This window comes from Sceloporus occidentalis, unplaced genomic scaffold (genome assembly GCF_023333645.1).
Source record: "Sceloporus occidentalis isolate IW3139 unplaced genomic scaffold, rSceOcc1.0.p SCAF_123, whole genome shotgun sequence".
Classification (NCBI taxonomy): domain Eukaryota; kingdom Metazoa; phylum Chordata; class Lepidosauria; order Squamata; family Phrynosomatidae; genus Sceloporus; species Sceloporus occidentalis.
This window is the reverse complement of record NW_028317103.1, coordinates 229,211-242,943: the sequence shown is the minus strand read 5'-3', so window position 1 is coordinate 242,943 and position 13,733 is coordinate 229,211.

The following is a 13,733-nucleotide window of genomic DNA, read 5'->3' as shown; positions in this document are numbered from 1 at the left end:
CATCGTGTACATTTTTGTGTAGCCTCCACATGTAGAAAAATATCCTTTGAAGGAACAATAAAATCATCTTTGTGAGTTTTTTGTTTTTATGACACGTCAATCTCCCTTTTATTCATGCATTACATATGTTAAAAAAACATCAGAACTATCTCTAAACCTGGCATTTGCTGCAATATTTTTTTGTATGTATATAGATATAGATACATATACATACATCAAAAGTAGTTACCGGCGCTCATGGGGCTTGTTTTAAATAATTCCACGAAACTCAGTTTTTCTGGTCAACGTTTCAGTCTTTTTATTTATAGACTCATCAGGACATGACAGAGGAAAAGTGTGTATAACATTTATACTATGTACCATTAAAAAAGTTAAATAGCAGAACCTTACCACACCTGTAGTGCTCGAGATAACCGGACTCGGCGTGTGCAGCAACCTTGTGCGCAAGTGTGTGACGTCGCCTATGCGGCCGATACTCAGACGTATAGTTTGTATACACTATATAGTAAGTGTCTTATAGTTGTATGCCGACGGGAAAAATCTCAATGGAATGTCCTAATATGATTGTGCGTAATGATGTGATATCTTATAAGAAGTCAAAAGCTCATATATATATATATATATATATATATATATATATATATATATATATATATATATATATGTGTTAATATTAATCTTAGTGTAAGGGCAAATCGAAATAATAATTGGATAGTGTTATATACCAATATAGTGTTAATTAACATTATTATAGCAGAGTATCATTGGACTCCACTCCATTATAAACATAAAGGTAAGTAGAAAAAATATTTCAGGTTTTAGTTGTGAAGATGGAAAAAAACTTGATGCAATAAACTGTTAACCTATAATATATAATAGAGTGATAAATACTGGGGAAACTCAAAACAAACATACATTTTACCTGATTAGATCTAATGGTTCGAAACTAGGTCTATGCCTGTTGAAATTCACATATTAGTTATTTTAATACACTTGATAACCACTGCCAATTAAAATAATGCACTAACTATCATAATGTATAGTTAGTTATAGGAAGTATATCAAACTACTATATAATATTTACGGGTCTAAAGTGGGTACAAAAATTAACCACTAGCCCATATTCAAGACCAATACTTTTACATGGAGTACTCTTATTTACCAAATCTTAAGCCACCGTTCTATATTTTCAATTAATGAATAAATCCTGTTCCGTCGAGGTAGTCTGATATTTATTTAAATCATACTTCTATGTCATTACACAATCGTGTGTAGCATCCAGGCATACCTCCTCTCTGGTAACCTCAACTGCTGCCGGCACTTCCTCTGGGGGATTCTATGACGGAGAGCCGGTGTGACGTGACCTTGGTTAAAAGGCATTTCTGGGGGGGGGGGCATAGTGGGGGTTAAAAGGCATATCATTGAGGCAGAGTAGCAAGCCGTGGGGCAGATGTGCATAACTGGGAGGCAGGTATCAAAATGTAATCAAGTCCATAGACCATAAAATCAAAACAAGAGTGTACATAAACAGGCACGGTAGAAACACAGGCTAGATGGTTAACACGTTTCGCACAAGGAAATGCTTAATCATAATGATTCTAAACTCTCCACCATGGCCAAGACCAAAGAGCTGTCCAAGGATGTCAGCGAAAAGATTGTAGACCTACACAAGGCTGGAACGGGCTACAAGATCATTGCCAAGCAGCTTGGTGAGAAGGTGACAACAGTTGGTGCGATTATTCACAAATGGAAGAAATAACTGTCAATCTCCCTCGGTCTGGGGATCCATGCAAGATCTCACCTAGTGGAGTTTCAGTGATCATGAGAACTGTGGGGAATCAGCCCAGAACTACATGGGAGGATCTTGCAACAGTATATATACATATTGTGACTAGAATGACCTGTACCCCAACTGGGTACACCCGCCAGAAGTTGCTTCCTTCTGCCTATAGTCACCAGAGATACAAGACTTGCATCATCAGGTTGAAATAGCATGTGTATATACACATATACATATATACATACATTTCATACATATATATATGTATGTATGTATGTATATGTATGTATGTATGTATGTATGTATGTATACATATATATACACATACATATATACATACATTTCATATATATATATATATAATATATATACAATATACCGTATTGGCTCGAATATAGGCCGCACTTTTATTCGGGGTCTAGCGCATCCCCGCAGCCGGTGAACGTCCGCACGATGCGTTTTACCTCTGCCCCTCTGCGTGGGACATCTACGCAATACGCGTATACAACTTCCGATGCCGGCACTTCCGCTGAGTTGTATGTAGATGTCCCCCGCCGGCCCCGCAAGACAATCGGGAGTCTGCTCTGGTAAGTCGGGGGGGGGACAGAGTGGCAGCATATCTCGAGAGGGAGGGGAGGACAGAGTGGCAGCATATCTCGAGAGGGAGGGGAGGACAGAGTGGCAGCATATCTCGGGGGTGGGGGGGACAGAATGGCAGCATATCTATTACAAAACTTTTTCTTTAAAAAAGCACCAAACTTTTAGGGTGCGGCCTATATCCGAGCCAATACGGTATATATTGTGTATATTAGCATTTTATAATTGCCTCCTGATTTGTTTGGGTTCCATGTCTGGGGGGTTCACCTAGTGGTACTCGGCTCAACTTTTGACATAACTCCTACAGATTTGTCAATGCCATAAAACTCGAGTCCGCCTTTTACATCTCTTGACAGTAACCCTGCCTTCAAAGGATAGATTTCCAACAAGCCTTTCCATTGCTTTCCTATAACACATTTTGTAATATCGGTGATAAACATGTTAAGAAGCTTCTGCTGAATATACACATTAACTACAACCTTTTTTTTCTTGTCACTCAACCATTGCCTTATCGATTCAACTATTTCAATATCCACACGTCTGCATACAATAGTTTTATTTTTTTATGTGGGGCCTAAACTACCCAGGATTAGGGGGCAGGACTGGCGGCGGGGGGAGGGGCTCTCTGGTGTCCAACTGCGAAATAGACAACAGGCAAGGAGGGCCCTGCTCAACGAGTTTACAGGATCTAAGAGAAGCGATTGTTGCTGCCCATCAATCTGCAAAAAGGGTTATACATTCATTATATATTCATTCTACAGTGAGAAATATTATTCAAAAGGGAAAATGAAAAAACCCAAGAGTTACATTGTTACATATATGTAGTTCCATAGGCTGAAAAAAGACACTCATCATTAAGTTCAGCCTTTCCCACATCTGTTAATTGATGTTGATCACTCCTATGTTCCAATGGTACAGGAGCTAATCCTGTTAGCACAGGTAGAAATGTACTTGTTTTCCATGAAAACAGCTAAGTGACCCCAAACATTTGATTGATATATACTGTCTGTATACTAAATAAGAAGGGAAATGGTCAAAAGACACAGAAAATGCTCTGGTTCTATATTGTAAAAATGCCCTGCTCATTAAGGCAGACAATTTAACCCTTCTGTTGTGAAAAATACATAGGTGCCAACAGTGTTTTAAAAAATATTTAATGTAAATATTAAATTTTCTGATTGGCTAGCACAATGTGTAAGTGGGCATTAATGCTCTACAAAACAATGTCACTTTGTCATTTTTGCAACAACAGACACACTTTAAAGCAAAATAATATCCATCATTGCACTATGTTTTTAAACAGAATCCTTAAATGCCATCTCAATCACATAAACACTCACTGATTAGCAGTTTAGAGGTTAAACTTTCTCAGTCATGGCTGCTCTATGACATCAGAAAGATGAGAAGAGTCGTAGCAGGGATCCAAGAGTTCCGTGTGCACATTTTTCTTCACAGTGCAGAGGTGAATAGAGGCGACTAACGTGACTAGAGAGATTACGGAAAGCTGCAGCCATGCCCCTTTGGGCAACATGCAGTATTTGCATGGATTATTTGGATAACAGTTGTGACGTGGCAGCGATTTGTTGCGGGCACACTTTCCATCAAAAGTGCATCTTTCAGTGGTTTTGCACTAGCCCCAAAGTATCGTGCCCACGATGCAGAAAGGAGCTGAGAAGCAGCAAATGTTTTCTCGAAAAGTTATATTTTGATGTGGGAGAGCAGGATGGTCCTGCTCTTGACCCAGAATCTTTAAAGAGGGAAGTCGACCAACTGACTTCCCAACTGCAGGAACAACAGCAGCGCATTGAAGAACAACAGAGAGAATTGAAAGCAAACATGGAGGAGCTTGAGAGATATAGAAGGGAGATGCAATCTGGAAAGAACATAGAGACGCTGCTGGAATCGCAGACAGTGGAGGTACGGATGGTGGTGACGCAAATGGGGACAGGACCGGAAGCTTTTTTAGACCTAGCTTCGTACAGCCTAGCTATCACTAAAGATTACAATGATTTGAAAGCGGATCACAAGGCCTCTGAGGAGATGATTGAACATTTAAAATCAGAATTAAATATCTCTAATGAAAGGGCCCAGAGCGCTGTAATAGAATATGAAAAGTTAAGAGAAGAGCAGAATACCACCTGGAATACTCTTATTACTATCCAAAAAGAGCTGGCTGTCAACAGGAATGATGTAAAACATGCAGAGAAAGATATTGTGAGCGTAGTAAAGGAAGCAGAGCTCTTGCAGGAACCATTCATCTCCCCACCACCATCAGAAGGAGCCATAAATTGCCGCTTGTATAATAACCTCGCACCACCTGGACTTCAGAGATCCATCCTCTGCCTCGCTGATGACATCTTGCGTAAAACCGTTACCCCACCAACAACAACCAAGGCCGCTACTAGACCTGAAGGATCTGAGAGGCTTCTCTTCTTTGGACTGCGGCAACCAAAGCTTGGCTCCCCTGGCTAGAGGGAATAATAACATGAGTTCTAGTGAAATAACAATCTCTTGTGGATTGTATTGGATATTTAGATGCCTTAGAATTAGTGATTAATAAATAGTTAAATGTATAATTGTCTTCTGTGTGAGTTGCTTTAGTATATAGTGATGGGGTTATGCATTACCACCATATCTGTTCAGTAAATGGTATTTATTTAAACGTAATTTATTAATACGTAATAGTTTATTTTTTCAGATTTCTGTTTTTTCCAGTTGACATACAGCTTACAAATTTGTGGATGAAATAATATATTCTTGCCAACATTATTTTTTTGTGGGTGTCTTTACATTTTAAAGTGTCAGGGGCAGTGGAGGCTCCTCCATAGGAGCACATGCGCACGTGAACCCCCAAGCGTAAAAGGTAGACACAACAGCAGTAACACCAATGGCCAATATCTGAGAAAACTACTTTCCACACGATTCCATGGCACTGCAGAATCAAACCCACAGCTATAATAGCAAATAAAGGAAGATAAGGTATAAACTTATGGCCAATATGAAATCAGAGGCTGGCACAGGAGTGACCCAGATGGGCAGCGTACTAAAATATTCTCTACCCCAATAGCTGTATGTGGTTAAAATAGCTTCCCCCTCACACACACACACAGCTATAACATGCATACTCGCAAAAGAAAAGGCGTAAGAAAACACATTGAAAAAGTGCAGTGACCAAAAAACAGAAAAATATACCAAGCAGCATCTAAAGTATGAACACAACAGCTTAAACAAACAAGTAGTTTATTCATGTTTTCCACTACATACTACATAGAAAATGGGGATAGAAAGCTGAGACCTTGCACCACAGACAGGGAAACTGTAACAATGACAAGAAATAATGAACAATTTTGTAAAGAAATGAGAAGAATTGATAAAGAAGTTATATAGAAAGTCACTACAGGGTCCAAAACATTGGATGTAAAAATAAAAGAACCTCCCACACATACATTTAATATTCTGTTGACATTGTCCCATATACGCAAAAAAAAAATTATACAGAATCGCAACTTCTGTAAGTAACTTCCATTTAGTTTCTATTGCAAGGGTGGTATTAGTACAGGCCAGCTGCACCACATTTACCATAACAGCTAGTTCTACTTCACGATAATACATGTTTGTAGTCAGAATTTAACTGATTATTTAAGGTTTGTGTTTGGGGCGAAGGAAATAACCATTCGTAGAAGAAGCTGTTGGTGAGGTCTACCTCCAGTCCTAGAGGGCTGTAGATCAACCCATAGAGTGCACAGCGAGTTATTTACCTAGTGCCCGTTTCATAGGGTCTGTTCTAAAAATAACAGATGAACCAACTTAGCGTAGATCGCCTAGCCTAAATAGACATGTTGGGCTGCTAAAATGGGAACATAGGACGAAAGATTTCATTTCAGAAGAATGAAAACTAGGGGACCAGACCACCCAGAAAGGCAGTCATGCCCATATTGTCATTCCACTGATGTGTTTTACTAAAATAAAAAGTGATCATTGTACAATGTTTGAAAAGGGGTCTCCTCACCATAGTGATGAAATGGCGCACTCACCAGAACAGTGCTGCCATGGTGATAAATCCACTTTACAATCTAAGCACCAAAATTGCTTATTTTTAAGAGCCTTTTCACTATATTCAACACTAACGTTCTAATCGTCAGGAACCGATTCTAGGGAATTCAGAGACACAATAAGAACTGGACTATCTACAAAACAGAGTCAATTTCAGCAATATATTTGAGCAGGGAAATTGTATCTGTCTACAAAATATCAAATTCTTAAGATAAAACCTGACAGTACCGTATTTACCCGATTATAAGATAAGGTTTTTTCCAGAGCAAATGCTCTCAATGGTTATATCCGAGCCAATACGGTATTTATTGTGTATATGAGCATTTTATAATTGCCTCCTGATTTGTTTGGGTTCCATGTCTGGGGGGTTCACCTAGTGGTACTCAGCTCAACTTTTGACATAACTCCTACAGATTTGTCAATGCCATAAAACTCGAGTCCGCCTTTTACATCTCTTGACAGTAACCCTGCCTTCAAAGGATAGATTTCCAACAAGCCTTTCCAAAGCTTCTCCTTCCACCAGCGAAAGTCTGTCAGTACCCTGGCGGATCCCAGATTTGTATAGGTGGGTCCTGTCAGGATGCCAGAGAAAAGCCTGGGCTTGTTGCGGGAATCCACATGGTGTCCACAGAAATTGCTCCAGGGGACAGGGTGCAGGCAACAAGTGGGACATGACTTGATGCCTGGAAACATGGATAGGGGTAACAGTGATATATTTGGCACCTCAATTATAAACTCTATACATGGTGAAGTGGAATAGACACATTCTGAAATGTGATCAAAACAGCCAGGAATTGACTAGAAATAGCTGCGCAGCTACATTTCCCCGCCTTGCAAATCCATGGCAGGATTCATCAGTATACCTGCTTATGCATTTGCTGCCTTTGTCGCCCCTGAGCCCCTTCTCTTGTAGGAGGTGCATTCGGCCGAACTTATCTCCTGTGATCCAGTGCACATGGCTCTCAAGAGAGTTCCAGGAGGTCTAACAAGACCCCTGAGAGCATTGACAAAAAAATGAATTTTTAATAAATATTTATTTCTATGGCGGAGATTTTGCAGCCTAAACTGGTGGCAGAAGTGGAGATGGGGGTACACTTTAGCTCTGCAGCTGCTTCTAGTAAGCAAAATAACACAGAATGTAAAGGTCTACAATATATTCATTCTTTTTTTGTTTTAGTGCTCATTACATTCAACAAACATTTTGAGTACAAAATGACTAGCCTGCTGCAGACCTTTGAATCAGCTGCAAAAAGCCATGGCTTTCCTATAACACATTTTGTAATATCGGTGATAAACATGTTAAGAAGCTTCTGCTGAATATACACATTAACTACAACCTTTTTTTTTCTTGTCACTCAACCATTGCCTTATCGATTCAACTTTTTCAATATCCACACGTCTGTATACAATAGTTTTATTTTTTAACTGGGGGGCCTAAACTACCCAGGATTAGGGGGCAGGACTGGCGGCGGGGGGAGGGGCTCTCTGGTGTCCAACTGCGACATAGACAACAGTCAAGGAGGGCCCTGCTCAACGAGTTTACAGGATCTAAGAGAAGCGATTGTTGCTGCCCATCAATCTGCAAAAAGGGTTATACATTCATTATATATTCATTCTACAGTGAGAAATATTATTCAAAAGGGAAAATGAAAAAACCCAAGAGTTACATTGTTACATATATGTAGTTCCATAGGCTGAAAAAAGACACTCATCATTAAGTTCAGCCTTTCCCACATCTGTTAATTGCTGTTGATCACTCCTATGTTCCAATGGTACAGGAGCTAATCCTGTTAGCACAGGTAGAAATGTACTTGTTTTCCATGAAAACAGCTAAGTGACCCCAAACATTTGATTGATATATACTGTCTGTATACTAAATAAGAAGGGAAATGGTCAAAAGACACAGAAAATGCTCTGGTTCTATATTGTAAAAATGCCCTGCTCATTAAGGCAGACAATTTAACCCTTCTGTTGTGAAAAATACATAGGTGCCAACAGTGTTTTAAAAAATATTTAATGTAAATATTTAATTTTCTGATTGGCTAGCACAATGTGTAAGTGGGCATTAATGCTCTACAAAACAATGTCACTTTGTCATTTTTGCAACAACAGACACACTTTAAAGCAAAATACTATCCATCATTGCACTATGTTTTTAAACAGAATCCTTAAATGCCATCTCAATCACATAAACACTCACTGATTAGCAGTTTAGAGGTTAAACTTTCTCAGTCATGGCTGCTCTATGACATCAGAAAGATGAGAAGAGTCGTAGCAGGGATCCAAGAGTTCCGTGTGCACATTTTTCTTCACAGTGCAGAGGTGAATAGAGGCGACTAACGTGACTAGAGAGATTACGGAAAGCTGCAGCCATGCCCCTTTGGGCAACATGCAGTATTTGCATGGATTATTTGGATAACAGTTGTGACGTGGCAGCGATTTGTTGCGGGCACACTTTCCATCAAAAGTGCATCTTTCAGTGGTTTTGCACTAGCCCCAAAGTATCGTGCCCACGATGCAGAAAGGAGCTGAGAAGCAGCAAATGTTTTCTCGAAAAGTTATATTTTGATGTGGGAGAGCAGGATGGTCCTGCTCTTGACCCAGAATCTTTAAAGAGGGAAGTCGACCAACTGACTTCCCAACTGCAGGAACAACAGCAGCGCATTGAAGAACAACAGAGAGAATTGAAAGCAAACATGGAGGAGCTTGAGAGATATAGAAGGGAGATGCAATCTGGAAAGAACATAGAGACGCTGCTGGAATCGCAGACAGTGGAGGTACGGATGGTGGTGACGCAAATGGGGACAGGACCGGAAGCTTTTTTAGACCTAGCTTCGTACAGCCTAGCTATCACTAAAGATTACAATGATTTGAAAGCGGATCACAAGGCCTCTGAGGAGATGATTGAACATTTAAAATCAGAATTAAATATCTCTAATGAAAGGGCCCAGAGCGCTGTAATAGAATATGAAAAGTTAAGAGAAGAGCAGAATACCACCTGGAATACTCTTTTTACTATCCAAAAAGAGCTGGCTGTCAACAGGAATGATGTAAAACATGCAGAGAAAGATATTGTGAGCGTAGTAAAGGAAGCAGAGCTCTTGCAGGAACCATTCATCTCCCCACCACCATCAGAAGGAGCCATAAATTGCCGCTTGTATAATAACCTCGCACCACCTGGACTTCAGAGATCCATCCTCTGCCTCGCTGATGACATCTTGCGTAAAACCGTTACCCCACCAACAACAACCAAGGCCGCTACTAGACCTGAAGGATCTGAGAGGCTTCTCTTCTTTGGACTGCGGCAACCAAAGCTTGGCTCCCCTGGCTAGAGGGAATAATAACATGAGTTCTAGTGAAATAACAATCTCTTGTGGATTGTATTGGATATTTAGATGCCTTAGAATTAGTGATTAATAAATAGTTAAATGTATAATTGTCTTCTGTGTGAGTTGCTTTAGTATATAGTGATGGGGTTATGCATTACCACCATATCTGTTCAGTAAATGGTATTTATTTAAACGTAATTTATTAATACGTAATAGTTTATTTTTTCAGATTTCTGTTTTTTCCAGTTGACATACAGCTTACAAATTTGTGGATGAAATAATATATTCTTGCCAACATTATTTTTTTGTGGGTGTCTTTACATTTTAAAGTGTCAGGGGCAGTGGAGGCTCCTCCATAGGAGCACATGCGCACGTGAACCCCCAAGCGTAAAAGGTAGACACAACAGCAGTAACACCAATGGCCAATATCTGAGAAAACTACTTTCCACACGATTCCATGGCACTGCAGAATCAAACCCACAGCTATAATAGCAAATAAAGGAAGATAAGGTATAAACTTATGGCCAATATGAAATCAGAGGCTGGCACAGGAGTGACCCAGATGGGCAGCGTACTAAAATATTCTCTACCCCAATAGCTGTATGTGGTTAAAATAGCTTCCCCCTCACACACACACACAGCTATAACATGCATACTCGCAAAAGAAAAGGCGTAAGAAAACACATTGAAAAAGTGCAGTGACCAAAAAACAGAAAAATATACCAAGCAGCATCTAAAGTATGAACACAACAGCTTAAACAAACAAGTAGTTTATTCATGTTTTCCACTACATACTACATAGAAAATGGGGATAGAAAGCTGAGACCTTGCACCACAGACAGGGAAACTGTAACAATGACAAGAAATAATGAACAATTTTGTAAAGAAATGAGAAGAATTGATAAAGAAGTTATATAGAAAGTCACTACAGGGTCCAAAACATTGGATGTAAAAATAAAAGAACCTCCCACACATACATTTAATATTCTGTTGACATTGTCCCATATACGCAAAAAAAAAATTATACAGAATCGCAACTTCTGTAAGTAACTTCCATTTAGTTTCTATTGCAAGGGTGGTATTAGTACAGGCCAGCTGCACCACATTTACCATAACAGCTAGTTCTACTTCACGATAATACATGTTTGTAGTCAGAATTTAACTGATTATTTAAGGTTTGTGTTTGGGGCGAAGGAAATAACCATTCGTAGAAGAAGCTGTTGGTGAGGTCTACCTCCAGTCCTAGAGGGCTGTAGATCAACCCATAGAGTGCACAGCGAGTTATTTACCTAGTGCCCGTTTCATAGGGTCTGTTCTAAAAATAACAGATGAACCAACTTAGCGTAGATCGCCTAGCCTAAATAGACATGTTGGGCTGCTAAAATGGGAACATAGGACGAAAGATTTCATTTCAGAAGAATGAAAACTAGGGGACCAGACCACCCAGAAAGGCAGTCATGCCCATATTGTCATTCCACTGATGTGTTTTACTAAAATAAAAAGTGATCATTGTACAATGTTTGAAAAGGGGTCTCCTCACCATAGTGATGAAATGGCGCACTCACCAGAACAGTGCTGCCATGGTGATAAATCCACTTTACAATCTAAGCACCAAAATTGCTTATTTTTAAGAGCCTTTTCACTATATTCAACACTAACGTTCTAATCGTCAGGAACCGATTCTAGGGAATTCAGAGACACAATAAGAACTGGACTATCTACAAAACAGAGTCAATTTCAGCAATATATTTGAGCAGGGAAATTGTATCTGTCTACAAAATATCAAATTCTTAAGATAAAACCTGACAGTACCGTATTTACCCGATTATAAGATAAGGTTTTTTCCAGAGCAAATGCTCTCAATGGTTATATCCGAGCCAATACGGTATTTATTGTGTATATGAGCATTTTATAATTGCCTCCTGATTTGTTTGGGTTCCATGTCTGGGGGGTTCACCTAGTGGTACTCAGCTCAACTTTTGACATAACTCCTACAGATTTGTCAATGCCATAAAACTCGAGTCCGCCTTTTACATCTCTTGACAGTAACCCTGCCTTCAAAGGATAGATTTCCAACAAGCCTTTCCAAAGCTTCTCCTTCCACCAGCGAAAGTCTGTCAGTACCCTGGCGGATCCCAGATTTGTATAGGTGGGTCCTGTCAGGATGCCAGAGAAAAGCCTGGGCTTGTTGCGGGAATCCACATGGTGTCCACAGAAATTGCTCCAGGGGACAGGGTGCAGGCAACAAGTGGGACATGACTTGATGCCTGGAAACATGGATAGGGGTAACAGTGATATATTTGGCACCTCAATTATAAACTCTATACATGGTGAAGTGGAATAGACACATTCTGAAATGTGATCAAAACAGCCAGGAATTGACTAGAAATAGCTGCGCAGCTACATTTCCCCGCCTTGCAAATCCATGGCAGGATTCATCAGTATACCTGCTTATGCATTTGCTGCCTTTGTCGCCCCTGAGCCCCTTCTCTTGTAGGAGGTGCATTCGGCCGAACTTATCTCCTGTGATCCAGTGCACATGGCTCTCAAGAGAGTTCCAGGAGGTCTAACAAGACCCCTGAGAGCATTGACAAAAAAATGAATTTTTAATAAATATTTATTTCTATGGCGGAGATTTTGCAGCCTAAACTGGTGGCAGAAGTGGAGATGGGGTACACTTTAGCTCTGCAGCTGCTTCTAGTAAGCAAAATAACACAGAATGTAAAGGTCTACAATATATTCATTCTTTTTTTGTTTTAGTGCTCATTACATTCAACAAACATTTTGAGTACAAAATGACTAGCCTGCTGCAGACCTTTGAATCAGCTGCAAAAAGCCATGGCTTTCCTATAACACATTTTGTAATATCGGTGATAAACATGTTAAGAAGCTTCTGCTGAATATACACATTAACTACAACCTTTTTTTTTCTTGTCACTCAACCATTGCCTTATCGATTCAACTTTTTCAATATCCACACGTCTGTATACAATAGTTTTATTTTTTAACTGGGGGGCCTAAACTACCCAGGATTAGGGGGCAGGACTGGCGGCGGGGGGAGGGGCTCTCTGGTGTCCAACTGCGACATAGACAACAGTCAAGGAGGGCCCTGCTCAACGAGTTTACAGGATCTAAGAGAAGCGATTGTTGCTGCCCATCAATCTGCAAAAAGGGTTATACATTCATTATATATTCATTCTACAGTGAGAAATATTATTCAAAAGGGAAAATGAAAAAACCCAAGAGTTACATTGTTACATATATGTAGTTCCATAGGCTGAAAAAAGACACTCATCATTAAGTTCAGCCTTTCCCACATCTGTTAATTGCTGTTGATCACTCCTATGTTCCAATGGTACAGGAGCTAATCCTGTTAGCACAGGTAGAAATGTACTTGTTTTCCATGAAAACAGCTAAGTGACCCCAAACATTTGATTGATATATACTGTCTGTATACTAAATAAGAAGGGAAATGGTCAAAAGACACAGAAAATGCTCTGGTTCTATATTGTAAAAATGCCCTGCTCATTAAGGCAGACAATTTAACCCTTCTGTTGTGAAAAATACATAGGTGCCAACAGTGTTTTAAAAAATATTTAATGTAAATATTTAATTTTCTGATTGGCTAGCACAATGTGTAAGTGGGCATTAATGCTCTACAAAACAATGTCACTTTGTCATTTTTGCAACAACAGACACACTTTAAAGCAAAATACTATCCATCATTGCACTATGTTTTTAAACAGAATCCTTAAATGCCATCTCAATCACATAAACACTCACTGATTAGCAGTTTAGAGGTTAAACTTTCTCAGTCATGGCTGCTCTATGACATCAGAAAGATGAGAAGAGTCGTAGCAGGGATCCAAGAGTTCCGTGTGCACATTTTTCTTCACAGTGCAGAGGTGAATAGAGGCGACTAACGTGACTAGAGAGATTACGGAAAGCTGCAGCCATGCCCCTTTGGGCAACAT